At 36.8% G+C, this 26,458-nt stretch overlaps 1 long non-coding RNA gene across 1 annotated transcript; it reads right to left on the bottom strand.

Moving 5' to 3' along the window:
• LOC139670996 (uncharacterized) lies at positions 1 to 26,161 on the bottom strand. The gene is made up of 3 exons (XR_011697624.1): positions 26,094 to 26,161; positions 10,502 to 10,583; positions 1 to 2,315 (listed from the first exon to the last, which is right to left on the bottom strand). It is a non-coding gene; the product is annotated as an uncharacterized lncRNA (long non-coding RNA).
• Between the last annotated feature and the right edge of the window lie 297 nt (positions 26,162 to 26,458).

The following is a 26,458-nucleotide window of genomic DNA, read 5'->3' as shown; positions in this document are numbered from 1 at the left end:
CTTACCAAAAGACAGTCCAAGAAGAACAAATATCCCAAATAAGTAGTTAGTATATGGTAAAACATTAGATAAATGTAGCATAAATTTCAACAAACATGCTACTTTAATATATTTCCATAGAATATACCAGGATGGAAAACACACTACTACAACTACTGATGTCACAAATAAAGAAAACAACAAAACATATATTACTATATCTTCTGTATGGAATTAATTAGACTAAAAATATCACAAATAGCTTCAAAGTAAGAAAAGATAGTTTATATATATGATGTATATTTTTTATTTAAAGCCTAATTATATAGGCATTGCATCAATACACAAAAAACAATCACAATATACTTTACGGTACGCTCTACTAGGTGACAACACAGCACACTAATTAGAATTGCATTACATACTTTGTAAAGTATCTTCAACTTGAGTTTTGTCACCCTGAAGCTGGGTAATACAGAGTATTGCCATTGGTAATAACAGGCCACAAGCTTTCTACTGACTTTGCAATTCACTTGTCAGGCTTGCTCTGTCTGAAATTTTTATCTGCCTGCACCTTTGTTTGGCTTGTTTTAGCTGTAACAACACTCTGTAATTGATCAGAGGTTGCTATGGCTAATTTATTCACTCCTCTTGATGTTTACATGGTGTGAACATAGTTTTATGTAGATGACAATAAGAGGTAGTTATTCTAGAATGAGGTATTTATTACTCAAACATAATGTTGTAGTATAGAGAAATATAAACCTGGTGTGAGAGCAGAGAGCCCATACAAAGAGGTGTCCTCATATCAGGAGATACTAGATGCATCACATTGGAATGCAGGCATGGGATGAGAAGGGATAGGGCAATGAGACCAGCTGGACATGAGACTTCTTGGCTATAAGCGACTTTCCACGTGCTAATTAAAGAAATGCAGACTGAAGCTAGACAAACCTGGCTTGGGTTTAGGAGGAACAAAGAGACCTTGGGTATCTAACAGCATCTAATATCCCCAAAAGGCAACACATATATATATAGATATATATATATATATATATATTGAGATGTAATGTGAGGATGCAGACTAATGAAAAAAGAAGAGGTTAATAAGCATGTTAGAAAGCATTTAGAACAGATTTGCATGAATCAAAAGCATGTAAGAAAGAAGGAGGAAGAAAGAGATAGAAAAACAGTATCAGCTCTAGATTCTTCCCTATGAGAACCTCAGATACAGATGACTTGTAACAGACCACCACCAATAGCAGAATTAAGTCACCGATTTTGTAACACAGAAGGATCATGGAAAGGTGAGCATTAAATGAGGAAAATGGGTACAAATTAGGAATTATACGCATAAAAGTTCTCAATGAATTATTATTATTAAATATTTTTACTGCATCCAAGCATTCTTTGTCTTTCAAAAACAATTAGATCTGGACTAATAACAAGTCTTAAATTAAAATGTTATGATTTCTATGATGTTATCAATAAATTATTGAATTTATATATGCTTTCGATCTTTGTCCACATGAAAAGATTTTGAGTATTAACAGATTTCAGTCAGACTAAATTAGAAACCTTTAACTCCTTGAGCTGGTTTAAGGTTTACGTCTCAAATCATAGCTTAACACCATGCAGTTAAATGCAACATATTATCAGTGTCAAACTGTCAATATTTTGTTTATAATTTCAAAGCACCAACATATAGCTAATGAACAATATGGGACCCCTTCTCCAGTATTATCACAGAACCATAAAATCAAAAAAAGTCTTGTGTTGGAAGGGACATTAAGATCAACTAGTTTCAACTCTTCTGACATGGGCAGGGATGCCACCTGCTAGATCAAGCCAGGGCCCCATCCAGCCTGGTCTTGAACACTTCCAGGGATGGGGCATCCACAGCTTCTCTGTGTCAGGGCCTCACCACCCTCTGAGTAAAGCATTTATTCCTAACATCCACTCTAAATCTCTTTTATTTAAAATCCTTCCCCTTTGTCTTATAGTGATAAGACATCTCTCATGTAAAAAGTCCCTCTCTCTCTTTTGTATAAGACCCCTTTGAAAACTGGAAGGCTGCTATAAGGTTTCCTCAGTCTTCTCTTCTTCATGATGAATAATCCCAACTCTCTCAGCCTGTCTTTGTAGGACAGGTGCTGCATCCTTCTCATTCTCTTCCTGGTCCTCCTGTGGACTAGCTGCAAGAGGTCCATGCCTTTCTTGTGCTGAGGACACCAAAACTGGATGTAGTATGCCAGGTGGGGTCTCACATGAGCCAAGTAGAGAGGGAGAATCTCCTCGTTTGACCTCTTGACATACAGACTGTAGTGGCAGAGGACCTGCAGTATCAGAAATGGAAAAAGTCTTGTAAGAAATGGGCTCATGAATATGATGAAGAAGCAAGCCCTAATGCCTTAAAAACAGAAGCTTTTTCTGTTGTGTAAATATATGTTACAAAATGGATTCCTTGTTCTTTTTTTTACCCTGAGTCACTGTCTTCTTCCCAAAATTCCCTGAGAAGACCCTTATCTCACCACCCAGGACTGCCTGAGTTTTTCCTTGAAAAGTTTTGTATAAGTTTCCTTATTGGCCCCTATTTCCCCCTTTCCTATTAGTTGTTATCCCTGGTTTCTTATTGGTTGTAGCTAGAATCTCACCAAAACCTTTAAATACCTTTACCCATGTTAATAAAGGTCTCTGTTCCTCTCCTGTGGTCTCTGTGTGGCTCCTCTGGGGTAATTCAGGGGCCATGTGGCAGGGGACAAAGAGGGAGCACATCCTCTCTAGGTAACGGGTCAGGTTCCGGGACCTGGGTGCCCCTCAACTGTCACAGACCATAAATGTTATGTCTCTGACTTCTCTTGGTACTTGACAATACAATCTTCCTGCATCTTACAGGGACTGGTATCCTGTTCTTAAGAATCTAAATGTCATGTTTTGCTTTTGTTTGTATGTGGGTTGTTATTGTTGTTGTGGAATGTGTTTTTGTAATTAAATTACTTCATATTAGTTACAGTTCTGAAGAAAACTGATGGAGAAATATGTCTGAAAAAGGGGAGTAAGATATGAATAAAGCTTATATTAGCTGTCCATTCATTTCACTGATTCACATACTCAGGTGCTTCTAAAGAAATACAGAAATGTGTATTAATTATGGGTACAAAGGGGGAGGGGGGAGGAAGCAAAATGCATTTGCATCAATGATTTTCATCTTGAAGTCATAAGTATGTAGCTTCCAGAAAGGCATTCCCAATGCAGATGGAACTACATCTGAGGACCTGCAAGCATCCTCAGTTGCTGCTAAAAGGAATTTGTCTAAGGAAAATAAATGCACTTCAGGGAATGTTTGTAATTATAGTATTTTGGACATATGAAGAACTTACCGAGGCACACACCTTTTTGAGACACTAATGCTGTGAGCTAGGTCTGAATCACTAACTTTGCTTCTCTAATCTGAATTTTATGTTTACTCCATTCACTACCCAAGGCAACTGCTATTGTTCCTTTCCTCTTGTTTGAAATGAGGGACTAAGTTGAGGAGAAAATCAGTCATTGGTACTAGTGAATCTTCCCTACACAAAGCCTAGGATTTACTAGATTTGGTGGATAGGTTTTTATCATGGAACTCCATTTACTATGAAAATGTAAGTCCTTGTAAGTAATTTTTCATAGATGTCTTTAGTTAATAAAATTTTCCCAGTATTTATGTATGTGGAGGGGGAAATAAAAAGTCAGAGTTTGAAATTATAAAAGAATTCAAAGGTTTGTCATCTATCAGACACATAGAGAGAAGAGGGATCTGAGAATTAGGAAACATCACACTAATTATACTCAGGGGAAAAAGACCTTGAAGGTATGATATTCAATAGAAATAGCAGAAACAAAATCTGAATTATGGTTCCTGGAAATCTTTTATGCACATGCCAATCAAGTAAAGTGCCTTGACCTTAATACAGGAAAAATATTAAACTGATAAAAATTGTGCTGTCAGAAGAGCAATTGTATTGACAAGTATTAAGTCTACTGCCTTAGCTGACTCCTCACACCTTCAAATTAGCACAGTCTTTTAGTTAAATGACTTAATAATTCCAGTTTAACAAAGGAAAAATTAATTTATCCATGTTTGGTATTTCAGCTTACCTTTTGTGTGGATGTGCATATATATGTGCAAACAGGATAGTTAGGTGTTTGTAATTCCTAATGTAATGATCCTTTTATTCTGGAATTTGAAATTATGGAAAAAAATTACTGATTTTCTACCTGAATATTTTTCTTCAATATACACCTTAATAAATACTTTCTAAACTTGGTATTATGGTTGTTTTGTTATATTTTGTCTTGTTTTCTTAATAATAATGTTGGCTTTGTGGTTAAATTCAACTCAGGTTATTTTTTTTTGCTGTAATTATTTCACTAAGAGAGAAAGAAGAACTTCAAAGAGAGAAAGTATGTTTGGCAACATGGTATATCCTGGACCCAAGTATTTGATGAAAGTGGCAAAGGCCAGACGTCAGAAGCCTTCCTTTCTCTTAAATGATTAGAACTGTTAGTATTTTAAAAGTTGCAGGTAGAAGCCCTATCTGTAAGCCAAGCTCTTACACAGCTCAGAAGAAACCTTACATTTGAGCTGTTACAATTAAAGCTTAAGACAACAGATTCCAGACAGTCACTAACAAATCAAAATGTACAATGAAACATTCAATGCTATCAATGAGAACAGATTAATTCACATCCTTTTCAAAAATATTAAGGATGGATAGTGCACAAGAGGAACATAATAGGTTTATTTCTGCTTGTTTGACAACTGCATCACAAAAACTAGCAGGACTTTTAGTAATTGTTTTAAAAAGGAAATTTTTTCTGGTGAAAAGTATTGGCAGCTAATTTCCTCTTTTCTTTTGTAGATAGGCTTACAAGCTGGTGTGATTTACAGCAAATCCACAGACAGTAGCTATCAGGATCTGTGTCTAGTACAATCTCTTAGAACAAACTGTAAGTGAAGTTGGAGACTGTACAGTGATACCATTAGCACTGTATGATTCACTGAAATCCTGTTTTGCTTTCCAAGTACAACATGAACTGTGCAAAGGCTTCATGCTGGCTCAGAGGAGGAGCAAGTTAAGTCCAACCAAAGTCTGAAATTTAGGACAATTTGAGATTGGCTTATGGTGATGATATGCAGTCACTTTCCAGATCTTTGGTGTGGGTTTTTTTGTTGTTTTTGTTGTTGTTGGGGGGGGGGGTTGTTTTGTTTTTTATTTGTTTGTTTGTTTGTTTGGGGGGAGTGGGGGTTGGGGTTTTTTTTGAGTAATTTCTAGGCATAACAACCTCTGAACAACCTCCATGAAAAAAATAAAGGCAAAGCTGTTCTCTCTTCACTCATTGCCTTTGAAGAACAATGAAGACTAGTTGTGCCCTTTTCTTATGATTTCTTGTAAACTGATTTGTGTATTGAGAACACAAGAAAATGAATACATTGACGTAAGTAACAACACAATAAAGGAGTTGTTTTTTCATACTAGGCTGAGAATCCTGAACTTTTCAAGGATTCTTTTCAGATAAGAAATTGCTGGTCAATTAAATCTTTTAGAAATGTGAATTTGCTGTGGGTTTTTTGGTGGTGCACTGTTTTCAAAATCACTCAAAAGATCATATATTTGGAGAAAAAGATGGCACTGGAAGCATTTTATAGGAAAACTTGGGCATAATTAAGAGGCGTGTCACTTCTGATCTCTGATATTGCTGATGACACAAATTTTTCAAGTATTTGTGACAGAATGCTAAGCTTTGTAACATGCAAATGAAATGGAGGTTATATTTATTTGCACACATGAAAAATAATATTTTTTAATAATTCATATCTTAATATGATATACATGTGTTTTTTCTTCAATTCTGTTTGCTTGATTTAGTGAAAAAATTAAGGAAAAATTATTTTTACATTTGGGGTTAACAATTTTTTTTCTTGCAGATTTTGTAGCATTTCATGTTTATGTAAAGTGACAGGTACCTTGACAAATCAGAGCATTGTTCTCACTGTTGTTACTCTTTATGGCAAGAAGTACATTACATAGTAGATATGATGATGCTTATATTTATGCCAGTTTTTATGTCATAGATATTAAAATTTGTAGTATTATCACAAATGAGTGGTTACATTATCGACAACAGATAACAATGAAAAGTTTCAAGTAATCAATGTCTGAAAAAATGTCATGTTAAGTGTTAATTTTTAGGGGTTATTTATGCAGAAGGTATGCCTTGCAACAACTAATATTTTTATTAGAGAGAGATAGTTTGTAGATATTGATTTAACATATAACATGGAGATTTTATTTGTCCTTTTTGAAGAGTCCCTAGGGACAGTAACTAATTCAACAGAAATGTTGCATGTGTGTCCTAGTTCAGCAGGAGGGACCAGTTGACACTGTGTGGGGGTGACCAAAGCTGTGTATTCTACCCCCTCTATTTATTCCCCAAGGACAATGGACCATTAGCAGCAGCTGCCAAGGGAGTCATTATCACCTTCACACCCAGCCTGAGGGGGCGGAGCTGCTAATGGGCCATCAACAGTTCAACACCCCCTGGCTCCCAGAGTTAATCACCCATTGTGTGAGTCCCCGCCCAGGGGGGAGGGACTGAGTGCTCCCTGAGGGTACATAAGTGGTGGGTAAGAAGACCTCAGGAACCTCTCATCAGATCCAGAGCAGCAGCAGGACCTTGACAGGAGGAGATCCCCGCTCTTGCCCAGACCACAGCCCTCGCCTGCACCAACAGGTCTTTCATTTCCTTTTGCTCTGGACTTGGGGGAACCACAGGGGTCTCAGCACAAGGGCAAACAAACCCCCTTGGGTTTGTGCCCCAGGACACTGGGTTATACTGCTGGGGTTTTGTGAGTTGAAAGCAATTTCCCTTGTGTGTCAGTGTTGTTATTGTAATATTATTATTAAATTTTAGGTCTGGCTTATAATCTCTCTCGTGGTGAGTTCATTTCCCCTGCTGGTTCACCTTTAAACCAGCACAATGTGTTTGTATAGCACCTAGAGCCCTTCAGAAGCATTTATTAAGCTAGAAGTAACACAGAAAAAAATGCAATTTAAGAAACCTTTCACAATGGGAAATAATAAGAATCAAAAGTTTTTATGATTATGTGGAACAACGTTCAAGTTGGTGACTTTTAGGAAATAATCTAGAGTTGAATTACTCAAAATATGCAGTAAGCAAACAAAACTTACATTAAAGGTGGAAGGGCATTTAACTCTTCATACATTTACACATAATATACTTGATAAAGCAATAAATTATGTAAATCAGGTAAAGTATTGCACACTACTTAATCCCCATAATACAATTAATGACTAGGAAAACTGAGGTAAAAAAAAAAATTCTTGAGTACTCTCCTATTGAGGGAATGAGGGACAACACTCCATAAGCAATGATCAAAGGGTTTATTCCAAACAGAAAGAACTGAAGGGCATCATATGTGCATCTGTGATGGCCTTTGAGTATTCTGCAAGACTCTTAAATGTTTTTTTATTTCTTTATTGAGTTTGGTTCTTTGAAAAACTAGGAAAAACTCACACAAATAAGTTTGAATTAAAATATAAGGGAGGTTGTTTAAAGACACTAAAGTATTTGGTTTCCTTCTCTCCATTAACACATGGTGGACTCTTTCGTAAGGTTTAGAGGTCTGTAAGTCACTGGTATGCATAGCATTTTACAAATTTCTTTATTATTTTTCCTGTGCTGTAATTAAGAGGCCTTCTGCATTATCAGATAATCTGTCTCACAAAGGCTGCAGGAATAAACTAACAATTCCAAAAAGGAGAAGTTAGAGCATGAGAGGACAAAGAGCTAGGAGAGGAGTTTATTTTGAAAGAGATCACTTCAGTAGAAATACATAATGCTAAACTCTGTAAAATGGAAAGAAAGTGGTGGAGTAAAATAAAATTAAGAGGTGATTGCTTCAGTTAAAATAAACAAAGCCTTGAAAAGAAGTTTAAATGGCATTTAGATACTGTAATATGGAGTGAATTCCAGCAAGATTAAAGTAGCATGGTTTAAAGTTATAGTGTTCAGAATATGGAGGTGGTTTGTGTATGCAACACTTCCTGCTCAGCATCATTGTTTAGGTATGCCAGGCTGTCTCATCACCATGAGATACTAAAGTATATGGGATCCTTTGTTATTCTTTTGACAATGTTTATGCAAAGTTTTAGTAAGTACTTTTCTGTGGCTACCACTTTACTCATGACTTAGCCTAGTTTTCTAGAAAATCATGAAATTGGGAACAGACATACATTCTTGTATCATTATTTCCATTCACTCCAGGGGATTATCTATGGCTATCATACTGTTGAGCACTCTCAAGCCTATAGGAAGACCATAACTCAGTCTGAAGCTTTGCGTATATCTTATCGAGCCATCTGTTTCCATATTCACATGATGTATCATAGAGGATGTGCTGCAGTTAAATGAGGTCCTGGAAAGCAGTGCACCTTAACAGCTTGTCAGCTGTCTCAAGAGCTGTTACAGCCTGCTTGCTTTTTCTCTGTCATTTAAGGACTTACACATTCTGAAGACTGCTACTCTTTCTTCCACGTATTCGCTCACCTCTCTTTTTCTCCTCAATATCTTTTTTTTTATAATGCGCTCTCCCTCACTTTATATTATCAATAAATATACTGTAAATCCTAAAATAAAATACGAAACAATTTTCAAGATAAAAGAACACAGGAAATTTCATAATAACAGGCATTCCTTATGGCAACCCCTCTGCCTGTTGGTCTTTCTGTTTTCCCCTGGGAAATGGTATTTACCTGCAATTTCACAAAAATTGCAGATCCCTTCATAGGCCTGGAACTAATCTGTGGGGAAATTCATGTTCAGTGGTCTGGATTCCCATCCCTCCCCAGAATACCAACCTGCTCTGCTTCCTAGATATTCCTTAGAGCAAAGTATTCTTGGATCCCCTTCCAATTCTGAATACTTACTTCAAAGGTCCTTGACATTGTCCCTATCATACAGGTTATTTCTCTTCTAAAATCTTCCCTTGCAAATCTCAGACCTAATTAGCAATCACTAAAATGAACTGCTGGGTCCTACAAAACTGTCAGTCCACAGCTATTTATGTCCACTCCTTTTTTTCTAACTTACAAACAGCGTTTAGCTGTACAAGACATCATATGAAGAGGGAAGACTTCCTAGACCCTGCTCAAGGTTCATTGTAAGGGGGAGAGATAGAGGTACGATAGCAGCTAGACTGCTCTGCTTGCATTGGTCAGGGAGAGGCAGGAGAGAGCTGCTAAAAACACAGTGTGAATAGCTGATGGAAAGTTAGAACAATGGTGACTTCCCAAGTCTCCACTAGGGTGACTATGGGTCACTGTACATAACAGGATGGCTCTTACACTCTTTCACACGGTAGATTTCAACCTGCAATACTGTCATTTCCTCATCTGCATGTGCCACTGTTTAGATGCTCATTCACAGGAAGGCTTTTAAAATCACAGTTCAACAAAAGAATATAGCGGTAGTCAAAAAGATAATGCTCAAAATGTTGAATTTCACAGAAAAAGAGGTATTTTTGAATGCAATTCACAGTTTATATATGTGTGAGATACCTCATATCTTAGAAATTTTCAGAGTGCTGTGCTTAGCAAAAATAGCACAGCTTCCCCGTGACAAAGTTTGTACAGTTCCCTTGGAATCATAGCGGGGGAAAGCATTTGTTTAGTTCCACTGCAAAATCTCTGCAGTTCTGTCTTGGTTTGAGATAAGCAACTGCCAACCCCAACAAGCACAGAGAGAAAAGCCTCCCTCCTAACACCAGGGAAAGGGAGGAAAAGAGAGGGGAAAGAAAAAAAAAAACACTTCAAACTGCATTTATACTAAATCTACATATATTTTTCACAGAAAGAAAGAGACAATTAGAAGAGAGTACAAATATACACTCACACAAGTCTGCAACAACAAGTTCCCCACCTCAACTTCTGAACGAACACACAAATTCTACTGTCCTAACTACACATTACTTAAAAAGAAGCTTATTCCCCAGGGAGACAAACCCAAGCAGAAAGGAGAGACCCAGAACAACACATTGTACTTTCCTGAGATACCCTGTGAGCCAGTGGTGGGCCTGGTCCTCTCTATCCCCCCTGGGACAGCATCGTGCGTCCTCCCAAGAGGAGGGCTGAGAAGCGACTGCCTTAACCACTCCCACACTGGTTCCTACTTCTCTGGAGATGATGTCATAATGTGGTATGGAATACAAACTTACTGGCTAGAAGAGGTCAGCTGTTAGCTCAGCCCAGCTCAAGTCAGCTGACAGCTTCAGCCTAGTGCACACTTCAGAGCCCAAATCTAGGCCCACCAGAATTCCAAACAGCGGCTGCTCCTCAGCTGTATCTCAGAAAAATCATCCATTAGAGTCACTGTGCTGAGATTATTAATGGAAAAATTTGCATCGTGTCATTATACCTCCTTACCTCATACAGTCTCATGCTGATGGATAGTCTGTACTTACTCATTGTAAATGTAAGGAACTGGAGGGGTGGGAGTGACAGTTAACCTTCAAATCATGTTGCATTTTGGAAGCGCCTGCAATCCTTGAAAAGAAAAAGTGAAACATTTCAATTTCGGTTGGGTTTTTTTTGTTGCCTTATGAGAAACTCCAGTAAGATTTTAACTTCATACTGCTTACAACACGCAAAATCCTATGAAGTAAAAGTCCCTCTGACCAGCGGATATTTGCTCATAATTGGTCATAATACATACTGTACTGCACTAAGGCACAAAAGTAATGGATTGTTATAACTGATGAGGTTTTCTAGCACTTAATGCTTGTGATATTCAACATTAACTTAAATGCAAATGTTTCATCATGTCTTTATAGCACACAATTTTACCATTTCCTTGATCACAATATAATAACTAAGATATATTTTACCAAGTCACTATCTGTAAAACCTACAAGGTAAACTCCAGATCTGGAAGCAATTCTGACAGATCCTTGCACTTGTAAGTGTCTCTGTAACATTCAGTAGGAATCCCTGGGGGCCACTTCCATAGAGTGTATTGAAGTATATCTCTATCTTTTCTATGTCTGGGCAAATGCTTGGTGGATTGCCTATGCTGTAAAGGCCTGAACAAAGCTTTTTGTCCTTTCCATCTACATGTGTATTGGTAGGAATTCAAGTTAGATATTACTTAGAGAATAACTAAATATTGCTCAAAAACGTTTCAGATTACTTTTGGGTTTGGCAGTTGCATATTATTATAACGATTTTCCTCTAGTTTTCTTAAGTAAGCGCTGAGAAAAGTATCAAATCAAGCATGTTATTTTAAAATAATACTTTGATCTTAAATTCTAGACAACTAAATCTGACTTACCGGATAAGTTCCCTCTGTTCCCTATTCCTTCTATAAATAACAATATTGTAGTATAGATGAAGAATGTTATTTAAATTTTTGTAAAAATATTTCTTTTATGGATATGCAATGAAAATGTTGAAAAAATCCCACCCAAAACACAAATTAAACAACAGCAAAATAGACCACATGGAGTAATTTTAAAAGGAATGCAATTCCTGGGTAGATGCAGCACAGGAACAGACCTTCTTTTGTTGCTGCTGTGGCACACTGCTGACTCATGTTCATCTTGTTACCCATCAGGACCCCAAGGTCCCTTTCAGCAAGGCTGCTCCCCAACCACACTCACCCTAGCTCATTTGGGGCATTTTGGTTGTTTCATTCCAGGTGCAGGAATCTGCATTTGTCTATTATAAACTCCACACTGTTCTTGCTATCTTGTTCTTACAGCCTGGTGAGGTCACCCCTCTGTGGGATGGCTTGCCCTTTTGATGTGTTCATCTCACCACCCAGTTCTGTATCATCAGCAAACTTACCAAGGGTGCTTTCAGTCACATCATCCATGTAACTTGGGAATATGTAAAACAGCATGGGGGCCCTGTATCAATCCCTGGGGGACCACCCTTGTGAGAGGTTGCTAACTTGGGTAAAAGACATTTGATTACCATCTGTTGGGTGTGAAGGGTTGGCCAATTTCCTACGTTCCTCACATACCATCCATGCAATGTGTATCTATCCAGTTTGTGATGGGGAGGTTGTGGGGAACAGTGCTGAACACTTTGCTGAAGTCCAGGTAAAGAGATTAAGTAAGGAGGTATTTTTATGTCTCTGCAAAATCAGTAAAGGTAATTCTGACTATGATTTCATTGCTTACTTTCCCAACCGATATGACAGAATTCTGAGAAGGCAAGAGAAGCAGCTTAAACCACATCTTGTGGGTTGGCAGGAAATATTTTGTAGAGGAAAGTACTATATAGGAAATTTCAGTACATGTGGCTTGCTACAAAATATAAATAGGTAAAAATTGAAAAGTAATTGGGTTACAGCATACAACTGCCTTCACAAAGACATGATGGGCACTGTAAATCTCTGGAGTCTGGTAGCCAAAGGCAAAAGAAAAAACAATCAAGAGAAATTAAAATCAGAAGTAAGGGAAAACACATATGTTCTATATGTAGTTCAAGTTTGAAATTCAGCTATTCAGAAATCTAAATTTTTTTCCTATTGATTTCCCAAAAAGCACTTAATGGTTTTCTAATTTAGCTCTTTGGTAAATTCAGCTCTAGGTAAATGTTGATCTGTTCTACATTTAATAAACACTTGTGTAATCTATCAGTAAAGAAAAACACTTTCACAACCAACTCAGGGGTATTATTCAAATTTAGCTTTATAATTTAAAGGGAGCATATCAGAGCTTCATTGAACAAATTTTTTTCTCTTTGGAATTAGGATGCCATGGCAACCCTGTGGTGGAGTTCAAAGGAGCTGCACTGCCACAGGAGGTTCTATTCATACTGAGCCTCAAATAGACACACAAACAAATAATTATCGGATCCTAGAAAGGTATTTGTGAAGTATCCATAGCACTGAGATTGTCAAAACCTTGCAGATACTGTATTTGCTGAGGGTTTTAGAATGTATGAGAGGTAAAGTGAATGTAATCTAACAATAAAACCTGACTGTTCTTATATCCACGAATTGCATTCTGCTCAGTCACCACAAGCTCCTTTTTTCCATTTCTTTTTCTGTGGTAGCATCATGGCCCCTCCATCCTTTCTTGTTGCTTCTCTTCTAGTATTAAAGTCTGAGTCTTTTTTCTATACCTAAAGGTATTTCACCTCCTCTTTATTCAGCACCCTCTCTGCCCTATGTTATATCAGATACTGAGCAGTCATTAGAGTATAAGTCTGAAAACCTAGGCATTTCATATTCTCAGATCCTGGAAGGCAAGAGAAATAAAACAAAACAAACCAATACTTTGTCATTGCATATGTCATGCTGCTTTCATTTGTTACAGTATTAATTTCATTACTGGAAAGAGCAGAGGGGAAGTGAAGATCAGGATATCATTTTGCATCATGAACAGGAGTTAAACAAACTTGGGGATATAGAAATGAGGAAACAGGAATATTACTTAGTCCAAGCTTGTGGTGTGTTTGTTCATTTGCAAACACCTTTATGCAAAATATGTACACATAAAAACAATCAAAGGAAAAAAACCCAAAACTCAAGAAAAAATATATTTGGAAAAATAAAGGCGAGTCATGAAAGATACACAGTGCTGCTGAATCAATGTTTTTCTTTACTATGAGCTGCAGTGGAAGAGCAAAACCAAAGGGGAAGAAGGCCCTGTTGTGCAATATATTGCAGTGTATGCTTGCAATGAATTGGTTACACTGGAACACTATCTGTTTTTAAAATACTGTTTCATAGAATCATAAAATCATTTAAGTTGGAAAAGGTGTTTGAGATCATCAAGTCCAACCATGAACCTAAAACTGTCAAGCCACTATACCATGGCCCTAAGCACTACATCTGTGGGTCTTTTAAATAACTCCAGGGATGGTGACTCATTTCCCTGGGCAGCCTAATGCAATATTTAACAATTCTTCCTGAGAAGAAATTTTTCCTAATATTTGCTGTAAACCTACCCTGGTGCAATGTGAGATCATTTCCTCTCATTCTGTCACTTGTTATCTGGAAGAAGAGGCCAACACCCACCTCACTACAATCTCCTTTCAGGTAGCGGCAGATAGCAATAAGGTCTCCTGGGAGCCTCATCTGAGTCTCCTCTTGTCCAGACTAAACAACTGCAGACCCCTTGGCCCCCTCTCATCAGACTTTTGCTCTAGACAGACCCTTCACCAGCTCCACTGCCTTTCTCTGCACACACTCCAGTACCTCAATGTCTTTACTGTAGTAAGGGGTCCAGAACTGGACACAGGATTCAAGATGGGACCTCACTAGTGCCAAGTGCAGAAGCAAAATCACTTCCCTTGTCCCGGTTGCCATGTTATTTTTGATACAGGCCAGGATGTCACTGACCTTCTTGGCCACCCGGGCACACTGCAGGCTCATGTTCAGCCAGCTGTCAAACAGAACCCCCAGACCCTTTTCTGCCTTGCACCTTTCCAGCCACTCTTCACAAGCCTGTAGTGTTGCATGGGGTTGTTCTGACCCAAATGCAGGACCCAGCAGTTGGCCTAGGCAGCCTATTGCAATATTTAACTCTTTCCATGAAGAAACTCCTTGCTGTTTGTCTCATCTCATTGATCCATTCTGTCCAGGTCCTTCTGAAGAGCCTTCCTGCCCTCCAGCAGATCAACATTCCTGCCCAACTTGGTGTCGCCTCTGATCTGACTGAGGGTGCACTTGAACCACTCATCCAGCTCATTGTAAAGATATTAAACAGGACTAATCCCAGTGCTGAGCCTTGGGGAACATCACTAGTGACCAGCCACCAACTGGATGCAACTCCATTCACTACCACTCTTTGGGCTCAGCCATCCAGTCCAGTTTTCACTCAGCAAACAGTGCACTTGTCCAAGTCATAAGTAGACAGTTTCTCTGGGAGAATTTAGAGTCATTTTATGTCTAGGGCTTTCCTGAAGTCAAGGTAAACAACATCCATAGTATTTTCCTCCTCTACTGAGTGGTCTACTTTGTCATAGAAGGATTGGATTATGAGTATTATGATTATTTTTCCTAATAATTTTTCATGATTCTAGAAGAGGTCCAGGTCAGATTAAAAATCCAAACCCAAAATCACACTGTTTCACTTGAATTTTCAGTTTCAATAATGCATAATTCAGATGGTTGTCAATATTTACATCCACCCTTTATGTGACCCCCATAGTAGTATATTTTTCATTTTTCCACAATTTTCATTTGGAAAAAAATGAAAAGCAGTCCTGGAAGGAAAATGGCAGGCCACCAGAATATTTCACATTTGGTGAAGAAGCATATATGCATACCTAAGTTGATGATTCTGTTAATATTTCCTATAGCACTTCCAAATAGAGGCATTAACAGAAGAGCTTCCATCCTCAAAGGCATCAGACATTTATTTTTCAGTCTGTTTTGTCTACTTCTATTAAAATTATAGATGGTAAAATTGTTATAAAAATTAAACTTGAGTCCACATATATTTCAGATTGCCTGACATATGCACTTGAATCATTTGACTGATATAATATGCATATAAACTAATTTTTAAGATGATTTTCTATTCAGTCACTATTAGGGGACATTTGGTTTTGTTTTTTTGGGGTTTTTTTTGGTTTTTTTTTGGGGGGGTTGTTTTTTGTTGTTGTTTTTGTGTGGTTGTTTTGTTTGTTTGGTTGGTTGGTTGTTTTTTTTAGTGAAACATATTCAGAAAATACTGATTCATAGAAATTAGGTGTTCCATGGAAACAATAATTCCTACAATGTCTGAACAGACAACCTTTTAAAGAATTCAGAATAGGCAAAAAATATTTGTTTTCTGTCTTAAATTATGCTGTAAAACATGAATTACAATTGCATTTGCATTATATTTTTTAATGTACATTTAACATTGTCAACTTTATTTCAATTAAAAATTTACATATCTCTGACACTCCAAGTAGTATTCTGTCATTGCAATATTTTTTAGTGTATACAGCACATCAAATAGAATTCTGTGACAGTAAGTAATATGCTGAGGAAGCTTTCCTTTTAAGAGATAATGATGAGAACCCTGTGTGTACATAGCCCTTTATACATGGGACACATAATAGCAGTGTAACAAAAGACTGATGTCAAACAATATGACAGTGCAACCTAATGGGAACTGGGAAAAGTGGAATCCTAGAGCATGGACTTTAGGGAGATATAGAACAGAAATTCTCCTCCCTTTCAGTACAGAAGGAAAAGGGCAGTAATCTGGAAATATGAGAGGCATGTTTACAGTCAAGAGCGCAGTGAAGCTCTTGTTCTGGATATGAATCTATCAAATTTATCCAAGCATGTTTTATGGTATTTCAGCATTTCCAATTCAAGCTGTAAAGCAGGAAGGAAATCAACACTGCCAAAGCCTAAAAAGACCTTAACATAAGGATGGATTCTAAACATGAACACAATTTTAAAGGTCTATCCTTGCATTCTTTGTAAAATGATTCATCGAAAAACCTGATGAAATGAAAGTAAGATGCATCCTTATAAATACTGCTTAAAGACTATGCTTATAAGCATAAAAGGTAAGGCAATCAAAATGCACATTTTGTTTCATTTTCTCTTTGTTTTCTTTTGTGCTAAGTACTGCAAGTGCCATTGGACAAACCTGGTAAAAATACCTTGCACAACAGGGCCACTGCAGATGGAGATAACAATTTTTTCTCTAAGTTAATGCCATGCAGATACCTTTGAGCACAAAAAGAACCAGTTCTACATAAATTCAATTTGATGAAAATTCAATACACAAAAAAGACCCATTATGCATGTTAGATACATTGCATTGAATTCCCGTTTTGAGACAGAAAAAAGGCACTTGTCTATTTATTTCTTTTAACACTGGATGAAAACAACTCTTTGGATAGATTTACAGAATCCATGTCTGCACTGATCCTGAAAGAATCAAAAGCAATTACCAGAAAATGAAACAATAAAAAGAATGACACATACATATCAGACTTTTTTTTAAAAAAAAAAACTTCAGGAAAGAGCAGGAACAGATATGCAGGCGGTGTTCCAGTTTCAATATCTGTTTCCATTCTAAATTACTTTGATTATCTCTCCTTATAATTAAATATATTACAAGTGAGGTTCTAGATAGACCTTATCTATGCAATAAAGTAATTTCCCCATTAATGGAAAGATAGAGGGGAAAAAAGTGGAATGAATCTGGTGCTTAGTTGTGAATTAAGGCCTAAACAAGTAAGACATTGAGACATTAATTTAGTTTGTGTTAGTTTCTCTCCCTGCAAATTTTCAGCATAATGTTTCTGTTTCTGCTTTTATCTTAGGAATAACAGTATAAAAATAGTTCCTTATATTGCCATGAAACATTCTGAGCTAGAAAGTTATCAAGAAAATACTACATTTCTGACCTTGTTTTTAATCTGTAAATTCTAGTAAAATAGATTTTTAGTCTTTTCCAGATTTAGAGCATTATGTGAAGCTGTTTTATGTAATCAAGTACTTCAGTCATCTTCTCAATGCAAAAGGCTGATTCCTGTTCCCATCCTTTGAAACTTTGCTACCAGGATGCCAAAACAGTGAGTGAAAATCCATCCATCCTCACTCTATAATTTCCTCTCTTTCTTATCAGCACTGGGTAATGGAACTTGCATGGAAAAGCAGAGGTTGCTAAAGAGCCAGATTGAATGTATCTACTGTTCTGATTGCAATAGTCACATTTTGGTAAAAAAAAGTTCTAAAAATAAAGTAAAATAAAACCTCTAGTTTGGTGTGGTTATTAACCAGCATGCAATTTGTGAGACATGGTATTGAAAAACATGAATGATGAGATCTACTAAAAGTAAAAAATCAATTAACATTCAAACTACTGCACTTGAATTTCTGTTTCAAGGGTTTGATAAGAGCCAGAACATCTTGCTTGAGATTCATGTACCCAGACTAGAACAATAAATTACCATTTTAATCAAAACAAGAAAGAAAGACCAGAAACCTTGGAGAAGCTCCAATAAGGGAAAGTGACTCTAATGGATGATTTTTCTGAGATACAGCTGAGGAGCAGCCGCTGTTTGGAATTCTGGTGGGCCTAGATTTGGGCTCTGAAGTTCGGACTAGGCTGAAGCTGTCAGCTGACTTGAGTTGGGCTGAGCTAACAGCTGACCTCTTCTAGCCAGTAAGTTTGTATTCCATACCACATTATGACATCATCTCCAGGGAAGTAGGAACCAGTGTGGGAGTGGTTAAGGCAGTCGCTTCTCAGCCCTCCTCTTGGGAGGACGCACGATGCTGTCCCAGGGGGGATGGAGAGGACCAGGCCCACCACTGGCTCACAGGGTACCTCAGGAAAGTAAAATGCGTTGTTCTGGGTCTCTCCTTTCTGCTTGAGTTTGTCTCCCTGGGGAATAAGCTTCTTCTTAAGTAATGTGTAGCTAAGACAGTAGAATTTGTGTGTTCGTTAAGAAGTTGAGGTGGGGAACTTGTTGTTGCAGACTTGTGTGAGTGTATATTTGTACTCTCTTCTAATTGTCTCTTTCTTTCTGTGAAAAATATATGTAGATTTAGTATAAATGCAGTTTGAAGTGTTTTTTTTTCTTTCCCCTCTCTTTTTTCCTCCCTTTCCCTGGTGTTAGAAGGGAGGCTTTTCTCTCTGTGCTTGGGGGGGTTGGCAGTTGCTTATCTCAAACCAAGACAGTTTTTTGTTTTGTTTTTTAATTTTCCCTCCTCTTTTTTAAATCTGTAAATATAATGTATGGAAAAGCTGAGTGATTCTGAAGAAAGAAGTGACAATCCAGGAAAAGGAGAAGTTTGTCAGTCCAGAATTTTCAGCACTTGTAATTGGCCAAAATAATGAGTAACTGGAGATTCTCCTTGCACACTGACAGGCTGGAGCTCTGCCTAACATTCAGACTGGATGTCTTCAGAAGCAACTAATGAAAGACTTCCATGCTTAGTTATCATTATATAAATTAATTACTCCTGGCTTGCAACAATTTATGGGTGGGAAACATTCCTACAAAGGTGGTATCTCTGTGTTTGATAGCCCTCAATGGACATCAGTGGGTTTTTCAATCACCTTTTGGACTGAAGTGAATTTTTATGATTTTTTTCAGCCTTAATATGCATTCCATGAAGAGCTCAAAAGGGACATCTCTTGACTTTGGAGAACTTCCAGCCAGAGAAACTGCGAACTACTAAAGAAAGGCTGAGTAGAAAGGGTTTGAGGAGAGTACATTCACTGAGGGAAAACCAACTATTTTTTCAGATTGGATGAGTATCTACAAGAATCCTTTGACGCCCTCAAATAGCTGATAACCAAAGTGCAAGTGTAAGAATCCTTACAGTAAAAAAGAGGTTAAAAGACGTACTTTTACTGGTACTAATGTGCTAATAAAACAGTGAGAGTTAAAGTGTAGTTTCTAAATTACAAAAACATGATGAACTTTGCATTTGTGAAACTTCCCTTAGCTACCTTGAATACTTTCACAAGGCTGTTTTAAGTACCTGTTCAGTCATGCAGAAAATCTGTGTACTAGTGAGGAACTAAATTAGGGTTTCTTAGATGCTAGTTAGTTTTTAACCACCAGCTCTTACTCTGAATGGGCATAACTGGGACAATGCCATTATCACAAAATTTTCAGAGAATCTAATACTCATAGCACAAATTTGCTCAATGTTAAAGCTGCCTTTTGCTTCAAGAATATTTTAAAATCTCCTCTGTAGCAGAGATATTATGGAGACACTTCCATAAGTATGATTTACTAGGGATGGACTGAAGAAAAAACTAAGGCATTTATAATAACATCTTTACCTTTGAAATGAACAGTAACAAAACTTTTGCCATTCCCATGGTATTGTAACTGAGACAAAATATCTTTGGGGTTTTCAATGGCAAAACATAAATGATGATTGTCACTGTTTCAGGTAGTTTGATAGGTCCTGGCAAATAGAAAATCACAGAAATATTGCTTCTCTATTAAGTACACAGCCAGAAAATTCACTGAATTTTAAAAACTATGGATGTCCATAGCATTTCCCAAATAAGGTACAGGACCTTTACTGAATAATGATCTGTATAGTACAATAGTTGTTTAGCTGCATCATGGAATGAGGTGGTTTATAGTAAAGACCATGTTATTGCAGCATCATACTTTGGGGGCAGGAAGAGTATAGGTCAAATTTCTAATATTATTTAACTCATATTGTCCATTGCATTCCTTAACAATCATACTGATTACACATACATCAGATAAATAGTGAATACTGCTCTTTGTTTCTAAGACCAAGCACTGGAACAGATGAATTTAACCATTATAGTATTCTCAGTAACAAGAGGATACCTTTTACACTACTATTTTTCACTTGATGCTCTGCAATTTGCCAGGCTTAGAATAAAAATAAAAAGTACCTGGCCTGATTGCTTAAAGGGACAGCCCTTATCAACTGACTCTATTCTGTCACAGTAGTTATACTAAACAGTGGAGAGATTATTTCCTTCTGAGTGACAAAAACAAAAAAAAAGTCATTGGAATATTACCTCTACTGTTTTTTGAACTACTGAGATCCAAAAATCCAAGTGCTTGCTACTCATGACTGTGTTGACAGCAAAGCACTAGAAAGCATATTTCAAAAAGCTCTTCTAACATGAATAAATACATATTATAAGCAAAAAAATCCCTCTAGATATCAACAATGTAGCTGTGCCACCTTCTTTACACTTAGCCATTATTAGGGCAGACTACATATTTCAGGATGATTTGAACCCAAATTTCAGACTTTTACTGGTTTTCAAAGAAATAAAAAAAAGAAACAGAGAGTGCATTAAGGGCCTAATGGCACCTCTCTCATATCTAAATACACTGTATACTACTGAATATTAAAAAGTGCTTAGAACTGTTCACAAATCAACGCAGATGAGTGGAAGCAGCTGGGAAAAAAAAAACAACAAAACAACAAACCTACACTGGCAAAAAGAATATTTAGGTTATTGTCATATTCCCAGGTTTTATGAAAACAGTTTTATGTCAACAGTCTAAGAGAAGATGAAAACTTGCACTGTTGGGGAAAGGAGCCTAGTAAAATAGTTCTGAGATCTATGGTTGCTGCCCACTAGAAACAGTTAAACAAATTAAAAAATAAAAAAAAAGCAAAACCCAAACCTAATGTATGTGCAATATACAAACAATATAGGTTTGAATTTACTGACTTACTTAGAAACTAACCTGCATATTAATGGATCATACAGTTGTGAAAATAGATTGAAATTGTAATCCTTTACCAGCATTAGGTAACACTAAAGAAGCTGTCTTAAACAAAAGTCAATGAGACACATAAGAACAAAATTTGCAACATCTAAAAACACATAAGGATAATCTTCAATATTTTTTCTGTTATTTAAAAAAAATATTCCCACAGATACAGTTTGTATTTGTTGGGATTCTTACAATACTCTTCAGTTCCTCCAAATTGCTTTATTCTGTTCTCATGTTTTTTTGAAAATTTATAGCTCTTAGTATGTCTAGTCACATAATATGTGAACATATACTCAAGAAGTATAGTTATCATCAGGAAAATGTCAAAATGCATATTTTTGCAGGTTCAAAGCTAAAGCTATAAATAGATGGCTGGAATCAATTTATAAAGTGAATGATTAAGTTCATAAGAACAATTAATATTCACTACACTCGCTATCATTCTTTTTAGCCATAAAAATGACTGATCATATTTTCTGGGGTTTATTAGGCAATTTTCCTGTACTTTGGACTTTTAGCATCTCTGGAATCACATTAGTGGTAGGTTTTAATGCATTTTTGTTTGGTTGGGGTTTTCTTCCCCACAACAGTCACATTTTCTGTTACAATTCAGCGGTTAATGATTTTTACCCTACTTGAAAAATCATTACTATAACATGCTGCTGGTTATCTAATAGGCAGATATAAAGTGGGACCCACTGAATGAGTAGCTTGCAACAAGAAGGGAATTGCTCATAGGAAACTGGTCTGTTTCAAAATGGCAGTTCCCAAGAAAATACGATTCCCCAAAATACCACAGCACTCTTCTCTCAAGAATTCTATTTTTCACAATTAATAAATCTGTGAATACTATGTTATCTTTGTTGTCTTAAGACACTGCAGAAAACAGGACTCCAGCCAACTTAGTGTATAAGATAAAAAGGGTAGGTCCTTTAATTTCCAGGCCTAGGGCCTACAGGAATACACATTGACACACGTGTCCCAAACCCCTGGCTTCATGGTTTTTACAATAACATCCATTGAATCCTCATTCACCCATCCCTGGTTCTGCCTTGTCCCATCCTTTGGCACACCCCATCAGGAATTGAGTCTGGGGGAGTCTGGGACCCTTCCTTCATCATCCTTTTCTTCTTTGCAGCACACAGGGATCCTTAGAGGCTTTCTCGTGTTTTGGGCTTGGAAGTCACTCTGCCTATGTCTGTGTCTCGTGGTGCATGCCTCGAGATGCTCTTTAGCACTTCTACCTTGAAAAGAAGTCTAAAAGCTAATGGAATTTTGAGGGATTGATATAGGGTAGGGGTTGGTATGTATAAACATTAAACTTAAGCTACTAAAAATACCGTTACACTAAAATCTACATTTCACTACAATTACTTCTAAAATATATAAAACATAAAAATAAAAAAAATAAAAAACCCTAAGGCATCATCTTCAAAATAATTTTCAGTGTAGATCTTTACAATACTTTTTGGAGTCTGAAAATGGCTAAAATTGAGTTTCTTTGACAGCTTCTTTGGGTTTTGCATCAGTGACCCAGAGCAGAAAAACCCAGCCCGCTACTATCTCCATTCATGCAACACTTTTTACCTTACCTGACAAACATAATCTAACCTAGCCTGCCATGGTGCTCTAAGACATGCTATCAGAAAGCCCTGAGTCGAGTTGGACTTTTATAGCTGAAGGATGAATGGAACTTACGTCTAAAACTACAGAAAAAAAATCAAAGAAGAAAAACAATAGCAAAAACCTAAAACAAAATCCACGAAGAAAACACCAAGTCCTGTCATTACTAGAACCATATTTTCCAGTACAATTCTTTGCTCTTATCTAAAACTCTGAATACCAAAAATGAAGGTTAAAAAGTCCATTTTAAGGAGTATTAAATAGTTTGTGCTTTGTGTCGGTATAGTCTCTGCAAAGCTTCATGTAACCAGACAATGGACTGAACAGCTTAATCTTGTAATTCATGGTGCAGATTGCTTTAAGATCAGTTTAAAATTTCCTATACCAAACCCATTATTACACCTCATCTGCACCCTCCTCTATGCTAGTACAGCTGTTATTGAGGTCATACTATGAAAAAACAAAACAAAAAACAACCACTCTTTTAGCAACTAAAATAACCCACCTCTTGAGTTATAATTAAGATGAACCCTTTCAGCAATGGTGTGTAACACAGCCTGTACACAGGAGCGTTAACACAACTATTGTGGCAGTGACAAATAGTTAGAGGAAGAGCAGGGGCTTAAGCTGACTTTGCCATCAAAACCAAGAACTGTATAAATGGCAGCCTTCCTGTGTCAGCCTTGAAGGCTGACAGCAGGAGATACAACTGTGGAGGGGAAGAAAGGGCCCATTTTTTCATAAATTTCATTGACTAGGCAGGCAGGGATATCCAAAAATGGGAGTCATATATACCTCAAGCTATTCTTTTTATTATTGAGCATAGAGCCTGTATTTTGGCACTGAATGTGAGCAGAAATGAAACCAAAGTGATGGTTCCAAATCTGATTGCATTCAGACTATAAGTGTTTGAAAGGCAAATCTAAAATGGAAATCTTTTGGCTTAAATCATTTCTATGTTCTGCAAAAAGCAATGATGAAAAAACTGTCTCAAGCTACATTTATTTAAAGTGTGCAAAATGTTAGTATAAAACAAATGTCAAGTAGAGAGGGCATTGGCAAACAATGAGAGTAAAATGCAAATAAGCTCAAATAGATGTTAGTTTTGTCTCTAATGATCTTTGTTATTCGTTGTAGTCAATAGTACAGTGTACAAATATTTGTTTTAAGTTTTTTATTAGATACAATGCATTTGATTTGTTTCTGTTTGAGGTTGATTGCAGTAATTATTGTAGGAATCTGAACAAACATAGTAAGCCATCAGTTAATGAAAAATGGGGTTTTATGTTTCAGTCAAAAATTTCATTGGATTATCCCTGTCTAAAAAAATTATGAGTAATTTTGAAACTAAAGAGACAAGAAAGTACATCTCATCAATAAACATGAGTGTGTGCTAAATCAGAATAATTTATTCCTCCTATTATTTAAAGCCATAAGAAAAGCAATGGCTATGCAATAGGACTGCTATCAGCCAGCATTCAGAGAAGAGTAAATGTAGAGTGAAAAATAAAAAAAGGATTTTTGCATTTTTTTTTTTTTTGCCATTGATATAGGATAAATAAACATTCAGCTCAAGAGAGCAACTTTCTTTTTGCTCAGAATCAAAGATTTATATTTTCAGCACTCTGAAATACAGGATTTTTTTCACAATAAAATCTTTATAGAGTGATAAAAAGATAGGTAATTACATATAAACTAACTTTAGGGAAGTCACAGGTCATTTCATTCAAAAATGAAATTCTCTGGGAAGCTTATCTGATGAAACAAGCATTTTTCATTATATTGATGATTGATTTTGCATCTAGTTCACAAATACCCTACGCAAGTTTATCCGAGAGAGTTGTGGGGATGGGGGTCCACATTTTAGGCATCTGTGGACTTGTGACACAGTTCAGTTTCCAAATTTTTAGAGCTTCCCATACTTCTTCCCTTCTCTTCACAATGTATTTTAGTCTATTGAGATGACAAAAAATAAAAATTTAGATTACTGAATGATTTGGGTAAGAAGGTACTTCTAAAAATCATATAGTCTACCTGCAAGGAATAGGGACATTTCTCACTACCTTTCAGTTTGCTCCAAACCCTAACTGACCTAGATTTGAACACTTCCTATGATGGGGAATCCACAACTCTGGGAAACCTGTTCCAGTCTCTCATCACCGTCATCATAAAAAATTTCTTCCTTATGTCCAATCAAAATCTACCCTCTTTCCCTTTTGATTACAGGCTTTGAAAAAAAGTAAAATTATGTCAGTGTTTTTCTGTATATAACCCTTTAACCTGTTCAAGACCAAGCTGGATGGGGCAACCTGGTCTAGTAGAAGTGTATCTTTTACCTCCCTTCTTTCTTGAACTCAAATTACGTGGCAGCAACAGCAGCTTTGGACTCTCAGACAGGCATGCAAAGGCAGGTGCAGTTTCAACAACCATTCCCTACTTCTTCCTAGAGAAAGTATCTGCAGTTTATCATGCTGGTTTTTGTGACTTTGGGCAAACATGAGCTAAGCTGACTGTGGATATATAACAGATCACAAAATACAGCAAAAGACAAAAAACAAAATGAGCTCTGAATTTTGACAGAATTTAAACATGAAAAAGTTTAGCTCAAGAGACAAAAGCTTAAGAGGTTGTAAGAAAGGGCTCAGAAAATCCTGCCTATAGTATTTTACAATCTGTTTTCTCTGAAAGCAGACATATGGGAGATATAAACAAATTTTGCCCCAAACAGAAATTCTTGGTAAGAAATGTAAGTCATCCTATTAATTAGATAAATAGGATGGGTTTTTTACATTTATTTTTTATATTACAGATACATGTAATGGGAAAGACAGGGGCATACATGAAGAATATATACAAGCACACATTAACACTGCAAATGTAATATATGCCCTAAGTCACAGATATGCTTGCATTCTTAAACAAACAAACAAATAAATAAAAAATCACCCACACAAAACCCAACCAACCAAACAAAACCCAAACCCCACCCAGCCAAACTAAGAACATGAAATGAAAAAAAAAAACAAAACACAAAACAAGCAACAAAACCAAACCAGTTAAAAGATGCATTGTGAAAACATAAGACTATGCTCTGGCAGTTTTTAAGCTATCATACACTAAAAAACATTAGTGAAATATTGTCTATTTTTCTTCCCATCAGTATATGAGAAAGTGGAATATTTTGCTAAGGGAAAGAGAAGGAGAACATGAAGTAGCCTTTACCTATCTGCTTATGTGTTGCCAGCATTTCCCCTCGTTCTCCATTATGCAGCCCCTTTTGCGGCTCTGGCACGTTGTTTTGCTGTCTCTGAAAGAAACCTTTGCCCTTTCTGCTCCATTAACTTTTACAGGTGGAAATTGCATCTGCTCAAAGTGGTTTGAATATAGACAATCTGCCTCTTTCTGCCTCTCCTTGTTATATGGCTATGTAGGTGGCCTTTAGTTAGGCTTACTACTATCATTTCAGGGGCAATGGTATATTCAAGGAAGTCCTGGGCCCCTGTCTGGGATTTCAGATGCATTAAATTAACTGCGTTTTCAGTTTTAGCAAAAGACTTTGGGAACAACATGAAAGTTTGTGTATTGTT

This window comes from Pithys albifrons, chromosome 4 (assembly GCF_047495875.1).
Source record: "Pithys albifrons albifrons isolate INPA30051 chromosome 4, PitAlb_v1, whole genome shotgun sequence".
NCBI lineage: Eukaryota > Metazoa > Chordata > Aves > Passeriformes > Thamnophilidae > Pithys > Pithys albifrons.
This window is presented reverse-complemented; position numbering and strand designations above follow the sequence as displayed.